The sequence below is a fragment of the Microcebus murinus genome, chromosome 18, assembly GCF_040939455.1.
Source record: "Microcebus murinus isolate Inina chromosome 18, M.murinus_Inina_mat1.0, whole genome shotgun sequence".
NCBI classification, from domain to species: domain Eukaryota; kingdom Metazoa; phylum Chordata; class Mammalia; order Primates; family Cheirogaleidae; genus Microcebus; species Microcebus murinus.
In genome coordinates, this window is record NC_134121.1 from 22,152,462 (window position 1) to 22,177,154 (window position 24,693).

Genomic DNA, 24,693 nt, shown 5'->3' on the forward strand with positions numbered 1-24,693 from the left:
TAGCTGGGCCTGGTGGCGCATGCCTGTAGTTCCAGCTACTCAAGAGGTTGAAGCAGAAGGATTGCTTGAGCACAGGAGTTTGAGGTTGCTGTGAGCTAGGCTGACTCCTTGGCACTCACTGTAGCCTGGGCAACAAAATGAGACTTTGTCTCAAAAAAAAAAAAAAGAGAGAGAGAGAGACCTCCAGGGTGGAGTGCAGTGGATCATAGCTCACTGTAACCTCAATCTCCTGGCCTTCAATGATGCTCCTTCCTGGGCCTCCTAAAGTGCTGGGATTACAGGCTAGAGCCACCATGCCCAGCCAAATATTTTTTATCTTTGGTTGGTTGAATCTGTGGATGCAGAACCCTGGGAGGGCTGACTATATATACAACTTCTCAAGGGAACAGAGGAAAGGGTAGTAGAAGAGCAGGACAGGGCTGTGGGGTTAAGAGTGGGTTTCCTTTTCTTTCTTTTCTAAGGTGAAAGATTTTGTTTGCTCATGGCGATCACTCAGTAGACAGGAAGAAAAACATTGATAATATAGGACAGAAAGGGGAGAATTGTTGGAGGTGGAGAGAACCAACTGGCCAGGCTGCTGTTGTAGAAATGGAATATTGGTGTTCAGAGATTCTCCGAGTGACACAGGATTGACGGAGCCTGGGAAACCAAATGCATTAATGGTTTGGAAATGGCGCCAGGCTCCAGTTTTCAGGCTGCCTGCTCTGTCAGTGGAAGGAACACCCTTTTTGGAACATGATATTCTGGATGTTCTTTGGGCATATGGGTGCCCAGAGAACAAGATGTCACTAAATACAAGGGACAGCCAGCAATCAAGAAAATATGAATCTTCTTTGATGGACAGTTAGGTGAAACACCATTTCAACTGCAATTAGGGTAAAGGGAACATTTCACACTAAAAATTTCAAATTAGAGGCCGCCTCCGCCCGCCCGCGGGGCCGCAGTGCCTTTGAAAGGCGGCGGGAGGCAGCGAGGGCGGTGGCGAGCCTGAGCCGTCTGCTGTGCGTGCTGACCCTGCTCCTTTGCGGCTGCGCGTGGAGAGCTCCGGGCTGCCCAGAACCTTCGTGACACCGGCAAGAAGCCCATCATTGGAATATTAATGCAAAAATGCCGTAATATAGTCATGAGAAACCTTGGAAAATACTATATTGCTGCATCTTATGTAAAGTATCTGAAGTCTGCAGGTGCAAGAGTTGTACCAGTAAGGCTTGATCTTACAAATAACGAATATGAAACACTTTTCAAATCTATTAATGGAGTCCTTTTCCCATTCCCAATACTTCCCACTTGAGGAAGTGTTGACCTCAAGCGCTCAGATTATGCCAGAGTGGCCAAAATATTTTACAAATTGGCCATACAGAGTTTTGATGATGGAGACTATTTTTCTGTGTGGGGCACATGCCTTGGCTTTGAAGAGCTTTCATTACTGATTGCTGAAAAGTGCTTATTAACTCTCACAGATACCATTGGGATCAAAATGCCACTGAACTTCACTGGAGGAGGTTCATTGCACAGCAGAATGTTCCAGAATTTTCTTCCTAACTTGTTGCTGTCATTGGCAGCAGAACCTCTGACTACAAATTTCCACGAAGGGAGCCTCTCCATGGAGAATTTTATGATGAATGAAAACTTAAAGAAGTTTTTCAATGTATTAACTACAAATACAGATGGCAAGATTGAGTTTATCTTAACAATGGAAGGATATAAATATCCAGTGTGTGGTGTCCAGTGGCATCCAGAGAAAGTACCTTATGAGTGGAAGAAATTAAAAGGCATTTTCCATGCACCTAATGCTGTGAAAACTGCATTTTACTTAGCAGAGTTCTTCGTTGATGAAGCTCAGAAAAACAATCATCATTTTCCATCTGCATCTGAAGAGCAGAAAGCACTGATTTATCAGTTCCATCCAGTTTTTATTGGAAATATTTCTTAATTTCAGCAATGTTATATATTTGAAAGTCTTGGATTTGTTAAAGAGCAACTTGGAATAATTTCATGATTAAACTGTTACAATAACTTGTTACCCATGGCAATATTAGAAAGCCATAGGGATTCTTTTTCTATGATGTGACTGGCTTTGATTCTTCATTCAGTTTGTGACTATTTATATCACATTTGGTAATTAAACAGTGAGATAGATAAATAATATAGTGTTTTTCATGGAAAAAACTTGTATCTGAACATTAGAAATATAAATTTATTAATTTACTTATTTATTTATTTTTTGAGACAGAGTCTCGCTTTGTTGCCCAGGCTAGAGTGAGTGCCGTGGCATCAGCCTAGCTCACAGCAACCTCAAACTCCTGGGCTCAAGCAATCCTCCTGCCTTAGCCTCCCGTGTAGCTGGGACTACAGGTATGTGCCACCATGCCCGGCTAATTTTTTCTATATATGTTTAGCTGGCCAATTAATTTCTTTCTATTTTTAGTAGAGACGGGGGTCTCGCTGTTGCTCAGGCTGGTCTCAAACTCCTGACCTTGAGTGATCCTCCCGCCTTGACCTCTCAGAGTGCTAGGATTACAGGCGTGAGGCACCGCAACCAGCCCTGGCCTTATTTCTGTCCCTTAATATGCCAAGCTAATTTCTGCCTTAAGGCCTTAATACCTGTTACTTCAGCCTCCTATGTTCTTCCAGATCTGGTTCTACTCCCCATTTAGGTCTTAGTTCAAATATTACTTCCTCAGAGAAGCTTTTCTTCACAGCATTTATCACTACCTGAAATGATCTTATTTAGCTCATTGTCCACTAAGCAGTAGAATGCTGCAAGAGGCTCCTTAAGAGTTTGTATCCCCATAATATGCTGAAATGGAAAAAAAAATAGCCAATTAAGAAGCAGACTCAAAATGAAAAAAAAAAAAAAGAAAAAAAAGAGTTTTCCTGTCTTTGGCTGGGTGCGGTGGCTCATGCCTGTAATCCTAGCACTCTGGGAGACCAAGGTGGGTGGATCACTCAAGGTCAGGAGTTTGAGATCAGCCTGAGCAAAAGCGAGACCCCTGTCTCTACTAAAAATAGAAAGAAATTAATTGGCCAACTAAAAATATATAGAAAAAATTACCTGGGCATGGTGGTGCATTCCTGTAGTCCCAGCTACTTGGGGGGCTGAGGCAGGAGGATCGCTTGAGCCTAGGAGTTTGAGGTTGCTGTGAGCTAGGCTGACGCCACAGAACTCTAGCCAGGGCAACAGAGTGAGACTCTTGTCTCAAAAAAAAAGAGTTTTCCTGTCTTTGATCTTACCAACCTTCCCATGGCCCCAATCTGACGAAGTCACTCCATTGCCTGACTACCCTCAGAATAAAGTACAAGCTAATTAACACAACTGGTCTACTTCGCTAGTCCCATCTTCTTACTCACCTTTTCCAGCTCCACTGAGTTTCTTTCACATCCCAAATTGTCTAGTATTCTCACTCCTAGGCATTATTAAAATTTTATTTCAGAAAATTATGGGGATTCCAGGCATTCTTATCGGCTGTTCTTTCCACAACTGGTTAGATCCTCTCTTTTCCCTCTGATGATAGGCAGTGTATAACATAGTGACTGAGCACACAGGTTATAGAGCCAGAAATCCTGGGTTTGAATTTTCAGCTCCATTATTTACTGTGTGACCCTGGGCAAGTAACTTCTTTCTACTTTTAGTTTCCTCATCTATAAAATAGGGATAATGATAATGCCCTCATCAGGGTATTATGATGATTAAGAGAATTGGCATTTACATAGAGCATTTACATAGTAAATGCTACGTGTTTGGTGTTTGATGTTATTATTGTATATGTATGTGTGTATGTACCCTACTAGACTCTAGACTGTAAGTTGTTTTTTTTTTTTTTTGAGAAAGAGTCTTACTCTTTGCCCAGGGTAGAGTGCCGTGGCATCAGCCTAGCTCACAGCAACCTCAAACTTGTGGGCTCAAGCAATTCTTCTGCCTCAGCCTCCCAAGTATCTGGGACTACAAGAATGTGCCACCATGCCCGGCTCATTTTTTTCTATATATTTTTAGTTGGCCAATTAATTTATTTCTATTTATAGTACAGACGGGGTCTCACTGTTGCTCAGGCTGTTCTCAAACTCCTGACCTTGAGTGATCCTCCCTCCTTGGCCTCCCAAAGTGCTAGTGTTAGGATTACAGGTGTGAGCCACCATGACCTGGCCTGTAAATTCTTTCTTTTTTTGAGACAGGGTCTTGCTCTGTTGCCCGGGGAGTGCAGTGGTGTAATCATAGATAGCTCACTATAACCTCAAAATCCTGAGCTCAAGTGATCCTCCTGCCTTAGCTTCCCAAATAGCTGGGACTACAGTTACACACCACCATGCCCAGATAATTTTTATTATTTTTTGTAGAGACGTGGTCTCACTATGTTGCCCAGGCTGGTCTTGAACTCCAGGGCTCAAACAAGCCTCCTTCTGCTTCCCAAAGTGCTGAGATTACAGGCATGAGCCACCATGCTTGGGTTGACTGTAAATTCTATGAAGATAGGACCTGTATATATTGTTCACTACTATATCTCCTGCACATAAAACAGTGTCTGGCACATAGTAGGTACTCAATAGATTTTTGTTCAGTGAGTGAATAAATGACATCTTTCTCTGGACTGGCTTTCCCCTAGTGGTATCAACATGGCTGCAGCAACTTTAGATATTATATCTTCTCACATGCAGATTCAGTGGAAAAAACAAGAGACTTTCCCAGAAGGAAAAGTCTCCTGTGCCTTTTTGGCTCTCACTGGGTTACCTGCCCTTCCCTGAAACAATAATTATAGCTTAGAAAATGTTAAGTGTTGATTGACTTTAGTCTAGGTTATGTGCTCCATGCCTGGAGAGCCTCATCCAAACCACATGGTCTGAGTTTGGAGTAGGGGTGGTTCTCTGAATGACTATCACTGGAGATTATGAATGAATGCTTGGCAGGAAAAAAAAATCCACCATTCTGCCCTGGTAAGAAATTCAAGTAGGAAAGTGGCTCCAGAGACCCAGAATGATTCAAATATAGGAATACATGCTGTTGTCATATAAATTATAGCAGGCCTTTGCAGGGAGCTGTGGTAGTGGAGTTAGGAAGGTATAGTTCTCAGAAACTTTGGGGTCAGCTATGAGCACCTTTTTAATCATCTATTCATCAGAATGTAGTGCCAATTTTAATTCTTCCACCTTCCTGGCTCTGCAGTTCCCCTGTGGTGCCAAATATTCTCTCTTTCCAAAGGGTAATACTTTTGCAATTAATGCCAAGACTTCTAAGCCAGGAACTAGCCACTGGGTTTGATCCTGGGCCCCACCCATAGGATGTTCTGCTTATTGTCCAGCTGCTATGTCAGCTGTTGCCTTTTACTCTAACATATGTCAAGATGATTCTGCTTAGGTGGGAGGCAGCTCATACATAAAGCCTGCACCTTTGTGTAGATTTGCTTTTGTAGGAACTGTATTAGATGCCAATTTACACACTGTTTCTCCACAGCAGCATATAGCTATGTACCTAAAAGTTCCAAGCATCTGATGTGAAAAAAGTCCTCAGGTTCCTAGGTGCTTCCTTGAGAAGAAGGCAGCAGAGAATAACCCTTTGTTTCTTAGTGACCGGAGAGTCCCATTATATACAGTTGTATATATCTCCTGTCTCCTTTTACAGAAGAATATTAGTGACAAGCAGGCTCTATTGCTTCCAGCATCTCTGTGACACTCCATTTTTAACATTCTCAGTCTTTACTTCAGAACCTATTCTTTTTTTTTTTTTTTTTTTTTTTTTTTTTTTTTTTTTGAGACAGAGTCTCGCTTTGTTGTCCAGGCTAGAGTGAGTGCCGTGGCGTCAGCCTAGCTCACAGCAACCTCAAACTCCTGGGCTCGAGCAATCCTTCTGCCTCAGCCTCCCGAGTAGCTGGGACTACAGGCATGCGCCACCATGCCAGGCTAATTTTATATATATATATCAGTTGGCCAATTAATTTCTTTCTATTTATAGTAGAGACGGGGTCTCGCTCTTGCTCAGGCTGGTTTTGAACTCCTGACCTTGAGCAATCCGCCCGCCTCGGCCTCCGAAGAGCTAGGATTACAGGCGTGAGCCACCGCGCCCGGCCCAGAACCTATTCTTGCTTCTTTCCAATATAAGGAAAACTTTCCTTAATATTAGGAGTTCAAACATTCACATTAGGTACTGGGATCAGGAGTAGTTTTTACTTTCCCTGGAAGCACAGAGAATTTAATATCCTTCACAGAAAGAATGAAACTTCTTTTCTTCATCGTTGTCTTCTTCTTTTTTTTTTTTTATTTGCATTATATCTTGGTCCCTATCTGTACAAACTTTGTAGAGAGGACACCAGGGCTGGAGGTGAGATGGAAAAAAAAGTCCTAGCAGAGAGGAGTTTAGTCCTGTATTTTCTCTTTCCTTTGGATGCTGTACATTGCCAGCTGCTTTCAAGTTTGTTTTGTGAATTCCCAGGACTCAGTTGAGCTTAGTCTCTTGTTGAGCTATGCCAAAGCAGCACAGTGGTTTAGGGGCTGGTAGTTAGACCTTACTAGGCTGAAGGTCTGTTTTTGTTTACTAGTTGCAAAAGTGCCAGACTCCACAGTAAGAGCTGGAAAGTAGGGGACCATTCGCCTGCAAATTCCTTGATGGCACATATGGGGTACCTAGAACATTTTTGTCCAATAAACAGCATGTTCTTGATAAATGTACTGAACTTAGCAGCAGTGTCCCAGTGCATTGTAGGTGAGGTCACCTCTTTGACAAGGTCCCCAGGACTTCTGAGCACCTCCTGGCTAGTAGTGTATTCTGGGATGTCAGAGTTATCTCTTACATAGTTACCCTCAATGCATTTTAGACATGATTGTCTTCTTGAAAGAAACCCAAATTTCCTTTCAGTGGTCACCTGAAAGCACCTGAATTCAGGCCTTTAAATGTAAGCAGGATCCAGAATTGTGGAAGTGTCAAGTTTATGGCCCCTGAGGGGAGCCGCAGCCCAAGAGTTTAGTAACCTAGGCAAAGTACTCCAGAGGCCTCAACCCCTGGGGCAGCCTCCAAATTCTCTAAGCCTACCAGGTTCTGAAAGCCACAGCCCATGACCACTAGGGTCCAGACTCCTGACCGTCAGGCACTGAAGAAGACGCCCCCGGCAGGGGCTGCGCAGGCGCGGGCGGCCCGAAAGGGCCCCGGCGAGCCAGGCTGCGCAGGCGCAGGAGCGACTCCGGCGAGTCCCGACGGCTGCGGCGGTGGCTGAGGGGCCGGGGCGTGGAGCAGTGGTGGTGGCGGCGGGCGGCAACGGAGCAGCCATGAGGGCCGGGCCCAGTCACCGACAGTGAGTGGTGGTGGAAGGGGAGTGGGCAGCGGGGCAAGAATTGGGGCGCAGGCGGAGGGATACCACGACTTTGAGGGGTGGCTTTGCGTGTCGATAGTGGAGGGGCTGAGGGGAGGTACAGTTTCTGGAGGTGATGGGAGAATTTGGGGCACCGGTGGCCAGATCGTCGGCCCCACAGCTGGACAGCTTGGTGGAGTGAAGGGATTGCGCGCTGTGGAGTGAAGGAGCCCACGGCAGGGCCAGTGTCCCGCGCTCCCCCATTTGTCATCATCCCTTCCCCCAAGAGCTTTTGGTCGCCTCTCCCTTTCCGCTCCTTTCTGAGAATGGTCGCGGAGGGGAGGGTGGTGGAGAATGAAAGCCCTACTGGAGCTGAAGAAGCCAACTCTGAATCAGGCAGGGAGAGTCAGTCGCCCCGAGTAATAGGCTGCTCTGGGTAGAGGATGGGAGTCGGGAGCCCCCTGTTTAAAGCTGAGAGGAGTCTGGGAAAAAGAACTGAGGGCTTAGAGTCGGACAGGCTCAAAACCAAGTTGACCACTGATAAAGATGATAAATAACCTTGGGCAGGTCCCACTTAACCTTTCTGAACCTCAGGAAGATGTGTTTCAAATGGGCTCTTGCAAGCATCGCGTGTATGATTGAGATTGTTTGTGAAAATTGTAAATTGTAAGTGCTATGTCAATGTTAATATATTGCCATCGATATTACTGAATTTTAGAACCTAATGTTATTAATGGAATGGACTGATTTCTCTGTCAATGTGACAGAGAAACATTGTGTCAAGCATATTGTTTGTAAATCCTCAATAGACACATAGGTGCTTTCTTCTTGGGCACAGCAGATCAGAAATACCAGTTTGTTCTGTAATGTGACAAATTAGCCATTAGACTTGTTTAGGAAAAATACCATACTCTATTCCTCACTCAAGAGAAAGGAAGTAGAGAATGGAGGGCCAATTTGTTAAATGCTTTCTGAACACAGCTCACTAAGGTTCTCTTGTAACACAATTGGCACTAATGTGCTTTATTATGAATTGAGAAAACTAGTTTTATTTTTCTTTTTGTATTTTTAGTAGAGATGGGGTCTCACTCTCACTCACTTTGAGCCACCATGCAGAGCCAAGAAAACTAGTTTGAGACAAGCTGAGAGGGCTGCCCAGTGAGACATGTGCAAATATATATTTGATATTTTTATTATGAGTTGAGAAGATTCCCTGCCCTCCCCAGGGGCCACCCTCCAGGAACCCCTACGCAGCTCCAATTTGTTTAATTGTACAAAGTTTTCCTTTGAAAAGGAGTCTCTGGTTGCCCCAGGGCCGTGTCTCTATTTTGGAGGTCAGATAAGCATACCGTAGCTTTTCGGCTCTACTTTTTGTATTCTGTTTGCAAGTGGAACCTTCCAGGTGGAGTGTCTGACAGAAAAAGACAGAGGCAGCTGTGCAAGAGCTCAAGAGGTGGCTGGTTCTTTTCTGAGAGACTGAAGGAGCACTCCTGAGGCTTTGTTATTTTTTAGAGTAGACAAAGCGGACATAGTTAAACTATGTGCTTCTAGAGACGGAATATGGTTTCACAGCTTTTGAAAGAGAGGTGCAAACTCCTTTCAAAAGGACAGAAAGAGACAGATGCTTAAGCTTTGCTGGCTTTGAGGATTGAAAGCTTGAACTGGCAAGGCCTTTTGGAAATTGGTGAGTGATTTGATTTTTACTTTAGTAAAGGTAGGGGAGTGGTCATACTAGATCTTTGAAGATTCGCAGATAAGGGGAGTGAATTATTTTATAGGAATAGGGGAAATGAACCCTAGTTGTTTTTTAACTTCTCTGTCTTTCCTGGAAATACACAGTGATGTATGATTTTAAGCTTTTTGCTCTAGTTCCTTGGCATGCTAAATAAATTCTCTGTGTATAACACTGATCCCCCCATAGTTTTAAAAAGGAAGCATTTGTTAGTATTGTTGTAGGTCATTACAGCATACAAATTTATTCTGTCTTTGACTACTACATGGCACATGAAAAAGAGTTATAAAATGTTAGAGTTGGCCCACCGATCTTATTTAATTTAATTTAATTTATTTATTTATTTTGAGACAGAGTCTCACTTGTTGCCCAGGCTAGAGTGAGTGCCGTGGCGTCAGCCTAGCTCACAGCAACCTCAAACTCCTGGGCTCAAGTGATCCTCCTGCCTCAGCCTCCTGAGTAGCTGGGACTACAGGCATTTGCCACCATGCCCGGCTAATTTTTTCTATATATATTAGTTGGCCAATTAATTTCTTTCTATTTATAGTAGAGATGGGGTCTCGCTCTTGCTCAGGCTGGTTTCGAACTCCTGACCTTGAGCAATCTGCCCGTCTCGGCCTCCCAGAGAGCTAGGATTACAGGCGTGAGCCACCGTGCCCGGCCGTTATTTTATTTTTAATAATTGGACATTTATTTTGAATGTTGGTAATGCATTTTTGCTTCTATTGGAAATTTCCATTAGTTCAAACAGGCCCATAAATGCCACCCATGTTATGTTAAAATAATAGAAGTTTGTTCAGCTGTGATGAGAATTTCCTGTCCTTCTCTCCTATTCTTTTCCTATTTGTGGTTACTTTTTTTATGTAGTAGATGACAGTTACCAAATGAGGAATTCTTTCCCTGGGGGAAAGAAAGGGATTGGCCAGCCATTTTGATTGCCTGTTGTGTAAGAAGTCTATCTAAAGTGGGAGAGATGAACTTAGGGGATATAAGGACTTCCCCTGAATCCCTGACGTAACAGAGGATAAACAAGTAAAAGGAATAAGGTTTATTAGCTCATTTTTATTCTGATTAAGTAAATAATTTTTTCTTAAAACAAGCGTGTCATGCTTTAGGGAATATTTTTAAAAATGTTCTATTTAAAAACAAAATTATGATGTTTTTACTCTTCTCCTTTTTACTGAGAACATTTGCTTGGAAACAGAAACAAATTAGAGGGACCGGCGTGGTGGCTCCCGCCTGTAATCCTAGCACTCTGGGAGGCCCAGGTGGGAGGATCACTCACGGTCAGGAGTTCCAAACCAGCCTGAGCAAGAGCCAGAGACCCCATCTCTACTAAAAATAGAAAGAAATTAATTAACCAACTAAAAATATATAGGAAAAATTAGCTGGGCGTGGTGGTGCATGCCTATAGTCCCAGCTATAGGCTGAGGCAGTAGGATCGCTTGAGCCCAGGAGTTGGAGGTTGCTGTGAGCTAGGCTGACGCCAGGGCACTCTAGTCCAGGCAACAGAGTGACTCTGTCTCAAAAACAAAAAAAGAGAGAAACAAATTAGAAACTTTGTTTATTAAGAGCCCTTTTGATCTTGCAACCCATTCCCTAACTGAAGTCCCTTTTGTAATATTTTCACAGCATCTAATTATTAATAGAGTACAAAGTGTTTGTTTTTTGTTTTGGTTCCTGATATAGTGCTAACAGCTTTAAAGGAGGACTATAGAAGATGTTAAAAAGGAAAAGAAAAGAGGAGAGTGGATTTAACTTAGTGAAATTATAGGTTGGTCCTGATGTTTGGAGGTTAAAGGATTCAAGAATGGACCTGTGGATCACAGTGTCCTCCCTAGGACCAGGGTTTGCTTACTGGTGTTTGGCACAGTAGTTAGCTTAGAATAATTGCTTGTTAAATGTTTGCTGAAAGGAAAAATGATAACAGTCATGAATCATAATCAGTAAACATGAGTTCGAATCTGCAGCATTACTGTGTGTCTTTGAACAGTTTATCTAAAGTGTCTGTGCCTCAGTTTCCTCATCTCTAAAATGAAGAGAATAATTGTACTTCATGGGGTTGTTGTGAGGGTTAAATGTTTTAATACATATAAAGTGTTTAGAACAGTACCTGACACTTGGTAAATGCCAAGTAAATGTTAATTATTACTGGTGATTATTATTTATTTTTTGAGACAGAGTCTCACTTTGTTGCCCAGGTTAGAGTGAGTGCCGTGGTGTCAGCCTAGCTCATAGCAACCTCAATCTTCTGGCCTCAAGTGATCCTTCTGCCTCAGCCTCCCAAGTAGCTGGGTCTACAGGCATGCGCCACCATGCCCGGCTCATTTTTTATATATATATATATATAACTTGGCCAATTGCTCAGGCTGGTTTCAAACTCCTGACCTTGAGCAATCCACCTGCCTTGGCCTCCCAGAGTGCTAGGATTACAGGCGTGAGCCACTGTGCCCGGCCTATATATATTTTTAGTTGGTCAATTAATTTCTTTCTATTTTTAGTAGAGACAGGGTCTCCGCTCAGGCTGGTTTTGAACTCCTGACCTGGGGCGATTAGCCCGCCTCGGCCTCTCAGAGTGCTAGAATTACAGGCGTGAGCCACCACGCCCAGCCTACTAGTGATTATTGAATATCCACTCTGTTTGTGCCCAAATATATTTATTTTTAACAACCTCTCATCAGACAACAAAGTATTATAATAGGATATAATACCTTCATCAAATCTATGGTGCCAATGATTGAAATGGTCACAATTTTTTTTTTTCCGATACAGGGTCTCGCTCTGTTACTCAGGCTAGAGTGCAGTTGTGTTATCATAGCTCACTGCAACCTCAAACTCCTGGACTCAAGTGATCCTCCTGCCTCAGCCTCCCTAGTAGCTGGAAATACAGGTGTGCATCATCACACCTGGCTAATTTTTCTATTTTTTTGTACAGAAGGGCCTCGCTCTTGCTCAGACTGGTCTTGAACTCCTGATCTTGGCTTCCCAAAGTGCTAGGATTATAGGCAAGAGCCACCTCACCCAGCCCACAATTATTTTATATAACACTAAGAAAGAAGAAATGCCTAGCTCTCTGGGAGGCCGAGGCGGGCGGATTGCTCAAGGTCAGGAGTTCAAAACCAGCCTGAGCAAGAGCGAGACCCCGTCTCTACTATAAATAGAAAGAAATTAATTGGCCAACTGATATATATATAAAAAATTAGCCGGGCATGGTGGCGCATGCCTGTAGTCCCAGCTACTCGGGAGGCTGAGGCAGAAGGATCACTCGAGCCCAGGAGTTTGAGGTTGCTGTGAGCTAGGCTGACGCCACGGCACTCACTCTAGCCTGGGCAACAAAGCGAGACTCTGTCCCAAAAAAAAAAAAAAAAAAAAGAAAGAAAGAAGAAATGCTACTAACCAGACTGGCATACTATCAGTTGTAAGATGTATTCTGTTTTCAGAGATGTTAAAATGTGAAAAAATAAAAGTGTGTCTTAGAACTGATGATGTAGAGTAAGTGATCTAAGTATCTACCAAAGGGGAGGTACAACTCATTATGAGATTTGATGGAAATCTGGATGCCAGTATTGTCAGTAAAGGCATCTGCATTGGGATTAGGAAGATAGCATTCAAAGTAAAACAGTAAAGTCTGAAAATGGGAAGGGAGTGGGCATTATTGATGTATACCACCATAATGGGACAAGCAAGAGGAGGAAATGAACTAATATGTTGGCAGAGTAACATTATATAATGCAGCAGAGCAGGACAGGAAGCATGAGCCTAGTACTTAGATTTGAACTCCTAAAATATTATAGTGACTTTAAAAAGATGATTCTAATATAATAAATTGGGAAGTGAGAGTCAGTATGAGAAACAAAGTGGCCAGAAGGGTTGACTCTTTACAGCTGACTGGAGGGGGAATAATTATGAAGTCCAGTATTCTTGGTGAGAGGTGAATACTTTCTTAGGTGTTTAATATCTGTTTCTGTCTTGTCATTGCCTCTCAGAGTTTTGATCATGTCCCTATCAGAGCTCTGTGACTTAGAGTGAAAAGGAATACAACTTAATAGGAAAAATGCTAAATTTTCTTTATTCAAGATACATTTAATATAAAGAGGGAAATAAGTAATCAGATTTGATAGCTCAATTATAAAATGTTAGTTTGGTATAGCAGTAGATCATACTGTTTCATGGGAAAATAGGGGCAATTTAAGAAGTGAATGAAAGACTGACTTGGTTACTGATTTTTCTGGGAATTAACCTTGAAGCTAGTAGAGAAAAATATGAAAAACTAGAAATAACATAAGTATGAATTTTGTGTGGTGTGTTTTTTCCCCACCAGTAAGCCATATGAATCCTTTAAGCTTTTTTTCTTTTTTTTTTTTTTTTTGAGAGTCTCAACTCTGTTGCCCGGGCTAGAGTGCTGTGGCGTCAGCCTAGCTCACAGCAACTTCAAACTCCTGGGCTCAAGCAATCCTCCTGCCTCAGCCTCCCGAGTAGCTGAGACTACAGGCATGTGCCACCAGGCCCAGCTAATTTTTTCTATATATTTTAGTTGGCCAATTAATTTTCTTTCTATTTTTAGTAGAGACGGGGTCTCCCTCTTGCTCAGGCTGGTTTCGAACTCCTGACATTGAGTGATCCTCCTGCCTCGGCCTCCCAGAGTGCTTGGATTACAGGCGTGAGCCACCGTGCCCAGTCTCTTTTAAGCTTTTTGAATTCTGTGGCCTCACTGAAAAATGTTGGAGTTGATCTTTTCAGCAAAATCAGCAATATTTTTTTTTTTTTTTTTTTTTGAGACAGAGTCTCGCTTTGTTGTCCAGGCTAGAGTGAGTGCCGTGGCGTCAGCCTAGCTCACAGCAACCTCAAACTCCTGGGCTCGAGCAATCCTACTGCCTCAGCCTCCCGAGTAGCTGGGACTACAGGCATGCGCCACCATGCCCGGCTAATTTTTTTTTTATATACATATCAGTTGGCCAATTAATTTCTTTCTATTTTATAGTAGAGACGGGGTCTCACTCAGGCTGGTTTTGAACTCCTGACCTTGAGCAATCCGCCCGCCTCGGCCTCCCAGAGAGCTAGGATTACAGGCGTGAGCCACCGCGCCCGGCCAGCAATATATTTTTTTTTTAGACAGAGTCTCACTTTGTTGCCCAGGCTAGAGTGAGTGCCGTGGCGTCAGCCTAGCTCACAGCAACCTCAGTCTCCTGGGCTCAAGCAATCCTACTGCCTCAGCCTCCCGAGTAGCTGGGACTACAGGCTTGCACCACCATGCCCAGCTAATTTTTTGTATATATATTTTTAGTTGGTCAATTAATTTCTTCCTATTTTTAGTAGAGACGGGTCTTGATCAGGCTGGTTTTGAACTCCTGACCTCAAGCAATCCGCCGGCCTTGGCTTCCCAAAGTGCTATGATTACAAGTGTGAGCCACCACACCCAGCGGTAAAATCAGCAAATATTTAAATGCCTACTATGTGTCATACATTGTGCTAGGCACTAGGAATGAAAATATGGATGACAATCCTGTTTTTAAAGAATTTAGGCTGGGCGCAGTGGCTCACACCTGTAATCCTAGCACTCTGGGAGGCCAAGGCGGGCGGATTGCTCAAGGTCAGGAGTTCGAAACCAGCCTGAACAAGAGCAAGACCCCGTCTCTATTAAACATAGAAAGAAATTAATTGGCCAACTAATATATATAGAAAAAATTAGCCAGGCATGGTGGCACATGCCTGTAGTCCCAGCTACTCGAGAGGCTGAGAGAGTAGGATTGCTTGAGCCCAGGAGTTTGAGGTTGCTGTGAGCTAGGCTGACACCACAGCACTCACTCTAGCCTGGGCAATAAAGCAAGACTCTGTCTCAAAAAAAAAGAAAAAAAAAAAAAAGAGTTTACATTTTAATTGGAGACTAGCACACAAATAAATATGAATCATTACAATAAGTGCTATGATCTCTACCTGCACTAAGTACTGTGGGAACATTAATTAGTTCTGCCTTATGTGTGAGGAGAGGAACGTTGCAGAAGACCTTTTAGAGGAAGATTCAGTTGGGTCTTGAAGGATGAAAAAATTTGCTGCCTCCTCAAAAAAAGGAGGATTTGGCCGTGTGCAGTGGCTCAGGCCCATAATCCTAACTCTCTGGGAGGCTGAGGCGGGCGGATTGTTGAAGGTCAGGAGTTCGAAACCAACCTGAGCAAGAGCAAGACCCCGTCTCTACTATAAATAGAAAGAAATTAATTGGCCAACTAATATATATAGAAAAATTTTGTTGGGCATGGTGGCACATGCCTGTAGTCCCAGCTACTTGGGAGGTTGAGGCAGGAGGATCACTTGAGCCCAGGAGTTAGAGGTTGCTGTGAGCTAGGCTGACACCATGGCACTCACTCTAGCCTAGGCAACAAAGTGAGACTCTGTCTCAAAAAAAAAAAAAAAAAAAAAAAAGAGGATTGGAGAAGTTACTGTTTTAAGTGCAGAGAACAGCTTGCACAAGGACATGAGGTATAACAGTAATGCACTTGTGGGCCAGTGGTTTAATGTGGCTAGATCATGGAGGATGAGAAAGGAGTGGAAGGAAGTGAGGTGAAAGATGGGTTGGAGCCCTGTTGTGGATGGCTTTGGTAAGGGGTCTAAATTTTATTTTGTAGGTGCTGGAGAGTCATGGAAGAGGTTTTAAACGAGGTAAGGAACATGTTCAGATCACTATTTAAGAGAAGTAGCTCTTTTTTGACTGTGGAAGTTAGATTTAAAAAGGTGCATATGGCTGCAGGGAGACTAGTTTGTTTATGAGACTGGTGTGGTGATTACTTGAGAGATATTGAAGATCTCAGAGTGGTAATGGTGGAATTGTAGACAGATTGAAGAACTTTTTGGGAGACTAACTAGAAGAATCTCATTGATTTTATGTTGGGGGGCATGGATAAAGGAGAAGAGGTTATCAAAGATGAATTTAAAATTGCTAGCTTGGGCAGCTAAGTGGATGATGATGTCATTAATCAAGGTAGGGAATACTAGAGTAAAAAAAGATGTTATATTTGAGGGAAAATGAGTTTGATTTTGATATATTAATATTAGATTTGTGGTATCTGGGAAATTCAGGAGCAAATGTCAAGTGGGCTTCTGCATATATAGGTCTTGAGGCTTGAGTTCAGTAGAACTGTTTAGAAGGGAGATACAAAGGCGATACAGATTTGGTAGTCATTAGCATATTAATAGTTAAAGCTAGGTTGATCACCGTGTGAGTCCAAACTTCAGTTGCTTTTTTTTTCCTTCTCCATGCCAGGAGTTGAACCTTGGCCACTGGGGTGAAAACCAGGAATTCTAACTGCTGGACTGTGTGGGATCAGTTGCTTTATTTTATATGTTGTTCATTCACATCTTCTTGAGGGATTGGCCTTACGAGAATGTGGTGCTAAGTACCTTGTCTATAGTATTATGTACAGTGCTAGTCCTTTTCCTTATTTTCCTGTTTTTTTAATGTGCTGCATATTTGCTTTAAATTAGCAGTTTTTAGACTGCAAACAAAAATGAAACACAAACTCTATCACCTAAATGGAAAGACTGGTATTACTCTTTAGTAGTACCATTCATGCTTTAAATGAAAGCATATATAGTTTTGTAAAATTTTTGATAAAAGGAAATTAGTGTGCCTATCAGTTGTACACCTTATTCTCAGTGGTTTATCAGTCTTAGAAAAATTGCCTTAATATCAGTTATATTATAGACATGAAAAAAGAAGGAATCTCTTCCACTGAGTGCCTCACATTTGAAACTGTAATTTTTGTGAACTAGAACCTCTAGAGATTTGGTGTGAAGAACATAGGATATTTTTGAACCAGTGATGCCAGTGTTGAGATTGGGAACTAAAGCCAACTAACTCTGTCTAGTCTTTTGCTACAACGGTAGCTTTTTCACCAGTCCTGTAAGAATTGAAAACAATGAAATAAATATACCCGATGGTAAATATTTATATGCTGTTGTTGCTTTTTGGAATGACAGTTGGTATAATTTAGGTACTTTTTATTGGTTCATGACTTTGAAATATAAGCAGACTTGTTTTATGAAAGAAAGGAATATGCAGAGTATCTAAAGTTGTTAGATTTTAGCTAAACATTTTTTTTCTTTAATTTTATTTATTTTTTGAGACTGAGTCTCACTTTGTTGCCCAGGCTAGAGTGAGTGCCGTGGCGTCAGCCTAGCTCACAGCAACATCAATCTCCTGGGCTCAAGCGATCCTACTGCCTCAGCCTCCCGAGTAGCTGGGACTACAGGCGTGTGCCGCCATGCCCGGCTAATTTTTTGTACATATATTTTTAGTTGGTCAATTAATTTCTTTCTATTTTTAGTAGAGACGGGGTCTCACTCAGGCTGGTTTTGAACTACTGACCTTGAGCAATCCGCCCGCCTCGGCCTCCCAGAGTGCTAGGATTACAGGCATGAGCCACTGCCCCCGGCCTCTTTTTTTTTTTTTTTCTTGAGATGGGGATCTCTGTTGCCCAGGCTAAAGTGCAATAGTGTCGTCATAGCTCACTGGAGCCTCAAACTCCTGGGTTCAACTGATCCTCCTGCCTTAGTAGCTTGAGTAGCTGGGACTGTAGGTATGGGCCACCATGCCTGGGTAATTTTTATTTTTATTTTAATTAATTAAGTAATTAATTAATTAATTTACTTACTTACAGAATCTCACCTTGTTGCCCGAGCTAGAGTGCCATGGCGTTAGCCTAGCTCACAGCAACCTCAAATTCCTGGGCTCAAGCGATCCTCCTGCCTCAGCCCCCCAAGTAGCTGGGACTACATGCACTCACTACCACACCCAGCTAATTTTTCTGTTTTTAGTAGAGATGGGATCTCACCATCTTGCTCAGGCTGGTCTTGAACTCCTAACCTCAAGTGATCCTCCTGCCTTGACCTCTCAGAGTGCTAGGGTTACAGGCTTGCTTCTAAGACTTCCAAGAATACTTTGCCAGTTCTTTTAAGTTTGCTTGTTACCAAGCATAATTCCTTTATCTCAGTTTCTTCTTCTATCCTAGGACACTGTTGTTTCACCGAAAGACATGTCCTCCACTTCAGTGTGTGAAAAGGTTTTCGGTAGTGAGATTGATCAAGTTAATTGGAGGATTAATAATGTAGATCTCATCCAAAGTCTAGCCAAGCTCTCTAATTCTCTTAGGGATTATTTAATGGACTGGAGCTTGGATACTTAGCATATTGGGACAGGAGATATTCTTAAATATTCCTAGAAGTTGTGTATTTCAGCTTCCAGGTGAGTGTAGATTTTCAGATTTGGGAAAGACATTGAGAAAATTGGCTGGTATTTCAAGGCAGCTGGACCAAGTCCAATATTGATTAACAGCATTTTCCCCCTGTTTGGCATCCAGCCTCTTCTCTCTGCTACTGCTTTCTTCTGAGAGGCAGTTTGAGCTATTTGCCAGTGTTTCTGGATCCTGTCTCTGCTCATATTTTTCCACAACCACTCTGCTTTTCCATCAGATCTCAAATTTCTAAATAAGGATGTATATTTAGAAAAAGTAAGATTCCCCTTAGTAGGAAAATCTTAGTTCTAATCTTAGTTGGATGTCTGGTTATGCTCCTTAGTCTCACCTAAATATTTGCTTATTCTTGGTAAATTATTAATCTAGTTGATTTCTAGTCCTTTAATGTTATTCTCCCCCAACCTTTAGCTGTCAAGCAGAAATTATCTTTACCTCTTTCTTCCACACATACAAAGTTTACTGTATCTATATTCATGTTACATTTTCCTTCTTTTGCTGTACTGTTAATCACTCTCTGACCTTGTCATGCCAGTATTTCTCTTTTCTCTGAATCTTTAATCTTTCTGTCTCCACTGTCTCTTTTCCCCAACACTCTGTCCCCACCCTACTTCCAGCTACTGCTGAGTTTCTCGCCTTTTCGTAAAAGTCATCTTCCCTACTCTCTTCACTTTTTCACAGCCTGTTTTTTCCTGGTTTTTTTTTTTTTTTTTTTGAGACAGAGTCTCACTTTGTTGCCCAGGCTAGAGTGAGTGCCGTGGCATCAGCCTAGCTCACAGCAACCTCAAATTCCTGGGCTCAAGCAATCCTCCTGTCTCAGCCTCCTGGGTAGCTGGGACTATAGCCATGGGCCATCATGCCTGGCTAATATTTTCTATATATATATTAGTATATTAGTTGGCCAATTAATTTCTTTCTATTTATAGTAGAGACGGGGTTGTGGTCTTGCTCTTGCTCAGGCTGGTTTCAAACTCCTGACCTCGGGCAATCCGCCCGCCTCGCCTCCCAGAGTGCTAGGATTACAGGCGTGAGCCACCTCTCCTGGCCTGTTTTTTCCTTCAAATGCCATAATTTTGTTTTGTCCCTACCACTTCACTGAAATTGCTCTGCTCAGTGACCTAATTGTCAAACCCAGATGACACTTTTCAGTCCTTAGCTTATTTTAAACTCTGCTTCTTTAAACTGTGATGCTATCCACTCTTGTTTTTTTTCTTACCTTCTATTCCTTCTTAGTCTTCTTCATAGTCTCATAGTCTCCTTCCACTCAATCCCCAAATGTCGGTGTTTCTAAGGATTCTGTTCTTTTTGTTTTTTTTGAATAAAAAGTATTTATTGAATTTGATTCTAATTAAAAGTTCTCAGAATGACTCTAAGGGAAGTATCTAAGTTTATTAAAATTGCAGGTTAATAAAAACATTTAAAAACACATGGTATCAGGAAGAACTCTGAAATCTTCAGAAGATAGCTATAGCTTAGGCATATTGTTTCTCAGTCCTTGGGTAGCTGTAGTTGCTCCATATATCACGTTATATAGGCCCACTTCTATTTCCCATTGAAGAGAAAATGAAGCATAGTATGTACAATGATCTAATGTTAGGCACTTCTTTGACTTCATCAATATTGATGGATAGAGAAGAAAAGTGTGTTTTAAAATTTGGGAAGAGGTTTTGTGCACTTTAAAATGTCTACATTGTCCTCTTTATAAACTGGAGAAGCCAGCCATTTGGACTGCCTTGGGTCGATGTATGTCGTGGCAGGTTCTGATGGTTCGTCTTGCTCAACAGCACACCTGACAAAAATGAATGCTCACTTTGGCGATGTTTCTTTCTTTTTTTTTTTGAGACAGAGTTTCACTTTGTTGCCCAGGCTAGAGTGAGTGCCATGGCGTCAGCCTAGCTCACAGCAACCTCAAACTCCTGGGCTCAAGCGATCCTCCTGCCTCAGCCTCCAGAGTAGGTGGGATTACAGGCATGTGCCACCATGCCCGGCTAATTTTTTGTGTATATATATATATATTAGTTGGCCAATTAATTTCTTTCTATTTATAGTAGAGATGGGGTCCCACTCAGGCTGGTTTTGAACTCCTGACCTTGAGCAATCCACACGCCTCAGCCTCCCAGAGTGCTAGGATTACAGGCGTGAGCCACCACACCCAGCCCAGGATTCTGTTCTTAACCTTCTTTTTTTTTTGCTTTTTCATTCTTTGCAGGTCACATAATTCACTACACACACACACACACACACACACACACACACACACACACACACATATACACACATACACACACACTCATTCTCCATATCTCTCTGTTTAATTCAGATCTCTCTCTAAAACCTACTTGGACATCCCCTAGAAACCTTAGAAGTCATTGTCTTTCCCACAAAATCTAAACCTTCTAAATTCCCTTTCTGATTGAATAGTATTAATAGCCACAGGTACCTAAATCAAAAATTAGGATTTGACCTTGAATCCTCCTTCTCTAAGATATACATGATTGATCCTAGATATGATTTTAACTGTTTTTTTTTTGTTTGTTTTTTAAGAGGAGGGGTCTTGCTCTGTTGCCTAGGCTGGAGTGCAGTGGTGCCATCATAGCTCACTGCAGCCTCAAACTCCTGGGCTGAGCCCAAGTGATCCTGACTTAGCCTCCCAAGTAGCTAGGATTACGGGTGCACGTCACCCACCACATGGAGCTGATTTCTCTATTTTTTTCTAGAGCCAGCATTTCACTATGTTGCTCAGACTGGTCTCAAACTCTTGGCCTCAAGGGGTCCTCCTGCCTCAGCCTCTCAAAATGCTGTGATTATAGGGGTGAGCCCCTGTGTCTGGCCTCCTTTGGAGGTTTTTCAGTAGGGGTGTGATGTGAGCTGATTTGTGACTAGAAAGAATATTCTGGTTGTTGTGTTAGAAATGGATTGTAGGAAGGTAAAGACGAAGCAAGCCAATTACAAGGCTTTTGCACTAATTCGGATGAGAATTGATTGATAGTCACTTGCACTGGGGTGATAGTAGAAGAGCTGTAGACAGGTGGACAGATTTGGGATATCTTTTGTATTTTCAATTTTTTTAGTGACAGTTTTGTCCTGTCACCCAGGCTAGAGTGCAGTGGCATGATCATAGCTCACTGTAACCTCAAACACATGGGCTTAAGTGATCCTCCTCCTTCCTCAACTTCCTGAGTAGCTAAGACTTACAGGCATGCACCACCACGCCCAGCTAATAGGATACCTTTTGGAAGTGAAGTTGACAGGACTTGCTCAGGGATTGTCCCAGCTAGGAGAGGGAAGCAAAGAGCATCATGGATTAATTTCTAGATTGTTTGCTTGTTTGTTTATTTATTTAGAGACTGAGTCTTGTTCTGTTGTCTGGGCTAGAGTGCAGTGGCATCATCATAGCTCACTGCAACCTCAAACTCCTGGGCTCAAGCGATCCTCCTGCCTCAGCCTCCTGAGTAGCTGGGACTACAGGCATGCACCACAACACCTGACTAATTTTTCTGTTTTTAGTAGAGATGGATGGGGTCTTGCTCTTGCTCAGGCTGGTCTCAAACTCCTGAGCTCAAGTAATTTTCCTGCCTCAGCCTCCAAGAGTGCTAGAATTACAGGCATGAGCCACTGCACCTGGCCAACCTGGAGCAACCAGGTGAGTAAATGGTTGAGGTTGTTTGTTGAGATGGGAAAATTTATTCTGTAGCAGAATAAATTTGTCAAGGGGGATTCTGTTTTGGTTATGCCAGGTTTGAGATGCTTGTTAAACATCCAAATGAAGATATAAGATAGGTAGTTGGATAGAAAAGCCTGGCATTCCTGAGAGATGTCTGAGCTAGAATTGTAGACTTGGATATCATCAACATGTAGATCGAATTTGAAGTCATGGAATTCAATCAGGAGGTTATCTAGGGATGATTTGTGGCTAGAGGTTTGAAAGAGAAGGAACAGCCAGTGAGGTAGGTGGAAAACCAGGAAGATGATGTTACAGAAGCCAAGTAAAGAAGTGTTTCAAAGGCCGGGGGCGGTGGCTCACGCCTGTAATCCTAGCTCTCTGGGAGGCTGAGGTGGGCGGATTGCTCGAGGTCAGGAGTTCGACACCAGCCTGAGCAAGAGCGAGACCCCGTCTCTACTATAAACAGAAAGAAATTAATTGGCCAACTAATATATATAGAAAAAATTAGCCGGGCATGGTGGTGCATCAGGAGTTTGAGGTTGCTGTGAGCTAGGCTGACGCCATGGCACTCACTCTAGTCTGGGTAACAAAGTGAGACTCTGTCTCAAAAAAAAAAAAAAAAAAAAGAAGTGTTTCAAGAAAGTAGAGGCCAACTGTGTAGAATGTTGTTTAGAGGTCACTTAATAGGAAGTACCCACAGGATTTGACAACCTAGAGATTATTGATGATTTTGGTTAGAACCATTCATCGGAGTGGTGGAAATAGAACCCTGATTATAGTAGATTGGGGGGAAAAATTAAGATGAAGCACTTGATCGTTTTTTTCGTTTTTGTTTGATAGGTTTTGGAAGCTGACTTCTTTGAAAACCTCCTGTGTCATTGTTATTATACTAAATCCTTTCCTATTGTATTCCAATTGGTTATGTGTTTTTTATTGAAGTATTATATTCCTTTAATGTTTTTGTATCATTATTTTATGTAGATTCCTGTTCTTTAAAAACTGCTTTAAGTAGTGCTATGAGCAATACAGATAACTGGTGAGTGAATTAGATTGTTTATAAAGGTCAGGTCCCTGGTCTTAGAAAAACATAGGGACTTGACCTTGGCCTCAAGAGACATCAGCTGTCAAATGAGGATAACAGGACCAGTTTGGCTCAGTGGGTGGTTGTGAGGCATGACGACTAATGAAAATAATTGTAAAACACTTTTGCAAGTTTAAGTGTGATATAAATGCTAAGTAATAGTTCTTTATTGGGATGTTGTGAAAATTAGCAACGTGCTATTAGAGGCCTTAAGTTCCTTTTGAGAATGGTGATTTTTTTTTTTTAATAAATACTATTTGGGGAAAAAACAGCTTAAAATTTGGTGAAAGATATTGCTACCCTAATTTTTGGAATGTAACAATTATGGAATCATAATGAAATAACTTTTTATTAAAGATATTTCCCTAAAGATTTATTATATCACTTTAGAGGGTTCATATTCCAAGAGTTTTACCATCTTGGCTTTTTGGTTTAAGTGAGAATATGAATACCAACCATCCTATGGCAGTTACAATGCTGAACATTTAAAGGACTAATGGGGAAACTGGGCAAGATGGCTCACAGCTGCTTGGCAGGCTGAGGCAGGAGGATCGCTTGAGCCCAGGAGTTCTGGTCTAGCCTGGGCAACATGGCCAGACTCTGTCTTTTAAAAGAAAAAAAAATGTAAAGGACTGGTCGGGGTGATTTATTGTCTACATTTAAAGCATCACAGCCAATCAATACAACCTCTCACAAAAAAATATTGAAAAAGCATTTTAATTTATGTAGGTAACAAGGCCGGGCGCGGTGGCTCACGCCTGTAATCCTAGCTCTCTGGGAGGCCGAGACGGGCGGATTGCTCAAGGTCAGGAGTTCGAAACCAGCCTGAGCAAGAGCGAGACCTCGTCTCTACTATAAATAGAAATAAATTAATTGGCCAACTGATATATATATAAAAAATTAGCCAGCCATGGTGGCGCATGCCTGTAGTCCCAGCTACTTGGGAGGCTGAGGCAGGAGGATCGCTTGAGCCCAGGAGTTTGAGGTTGCTGTGAGCTAGGCTGACGTCATGGCACTCACTCTAGCCTGGGCAACAAGTGAGACTCTGTCTCAAAAAAAAAAAAAAAAAATTTATGTAGGTAACACCATGGAGACACTTCATTTATTTATTTATTTATTTATTTATTTGAGACAGAGTCTCGCTTTGTTGCCCAGGCTAGAGTGAGTGCTGTGGCATCAGCCTAGCTCACAGCAATCTCAAACTCCTGGGCTCAGGCAATTCTGCTGCCTCAGCCTCCCGAGTAGCTGGGACTACAGGCATGCGCCACCATGCCCGGCTAATTTTTTCTATGTATATTAGTTGGCCAATTAATTTCTTTCTATTTATAGTAGAGACAGGGTCTCACTCTTGCTCAGGCTGGGTTCAAACTCCTGACCTCGAGCAATCCGCCTGCCTTGGCCTCCCAGAGTGCTAGGATTACAGGTGTGAGCCACCGTGCCTGGCCCATTGAGACACTTTAATGCAGGGTTAGGTGATGGTTGCAGTGAGGCTTTGAAGATGGACATGGTGCCGTTTCAGGCAAAACTAGCACTCCTTGTTCTATACCTGAGTCTAAATATAGAATCAGTGGCATCATTACCTATAATGCACTTAGAAAATGCTTGAAATTTCAATCTGTTGAACTAAATTTTTCTCAGCCTTTAAAGTGGCATTAACAATAGGGAAAATTGGGATGTGATCTAAAACCAATAAGGAAAAA

The 24,693-nt window shown here is 42.3% G+C and overlaps 1 protein-coding gene and 1 pseudogene across 5 annotated transcripts in view; both read left to right on the forward strand.

The window, feature by feature from the left end:
• The first annotated feature begins 247 nt into the window (after positions 1-247).
• On the forward strand, positions 248-1,999 carry LOC105857857 (gamma-glutamyl hydrolase pseudogene; annotated as a pseudogene).
• A 5,157-nt stretch (positions 2,000-7,156) lies between these two features.
• The window catches only part of FAM222B (family with sequence similarity 222 member B), a 69,837-nt gene continuing 52,300 nt past the window's right edge, over positions 7,157-24,693 (forward strand). For 2 of the 5 annotated variants that reach the window (XM_075994312.1, XM_075994313.1), the window contains exons 1-2: positions 7,157-7,277; positions 15,627-15,660. The gene's annotated coding sequence lies outside the window, so the exon portion shown is untranslated. Of the gene's footprint in view, positions 7,278-15,626; positions 15,661-21,758; positions 21,892-24,693 lie in introns of all 5 variants that reach the window. The other 3 variants (XM_012740588.3, XM_012740591.3, XM_075994311.1) reach the window with 2 other exon arrangements.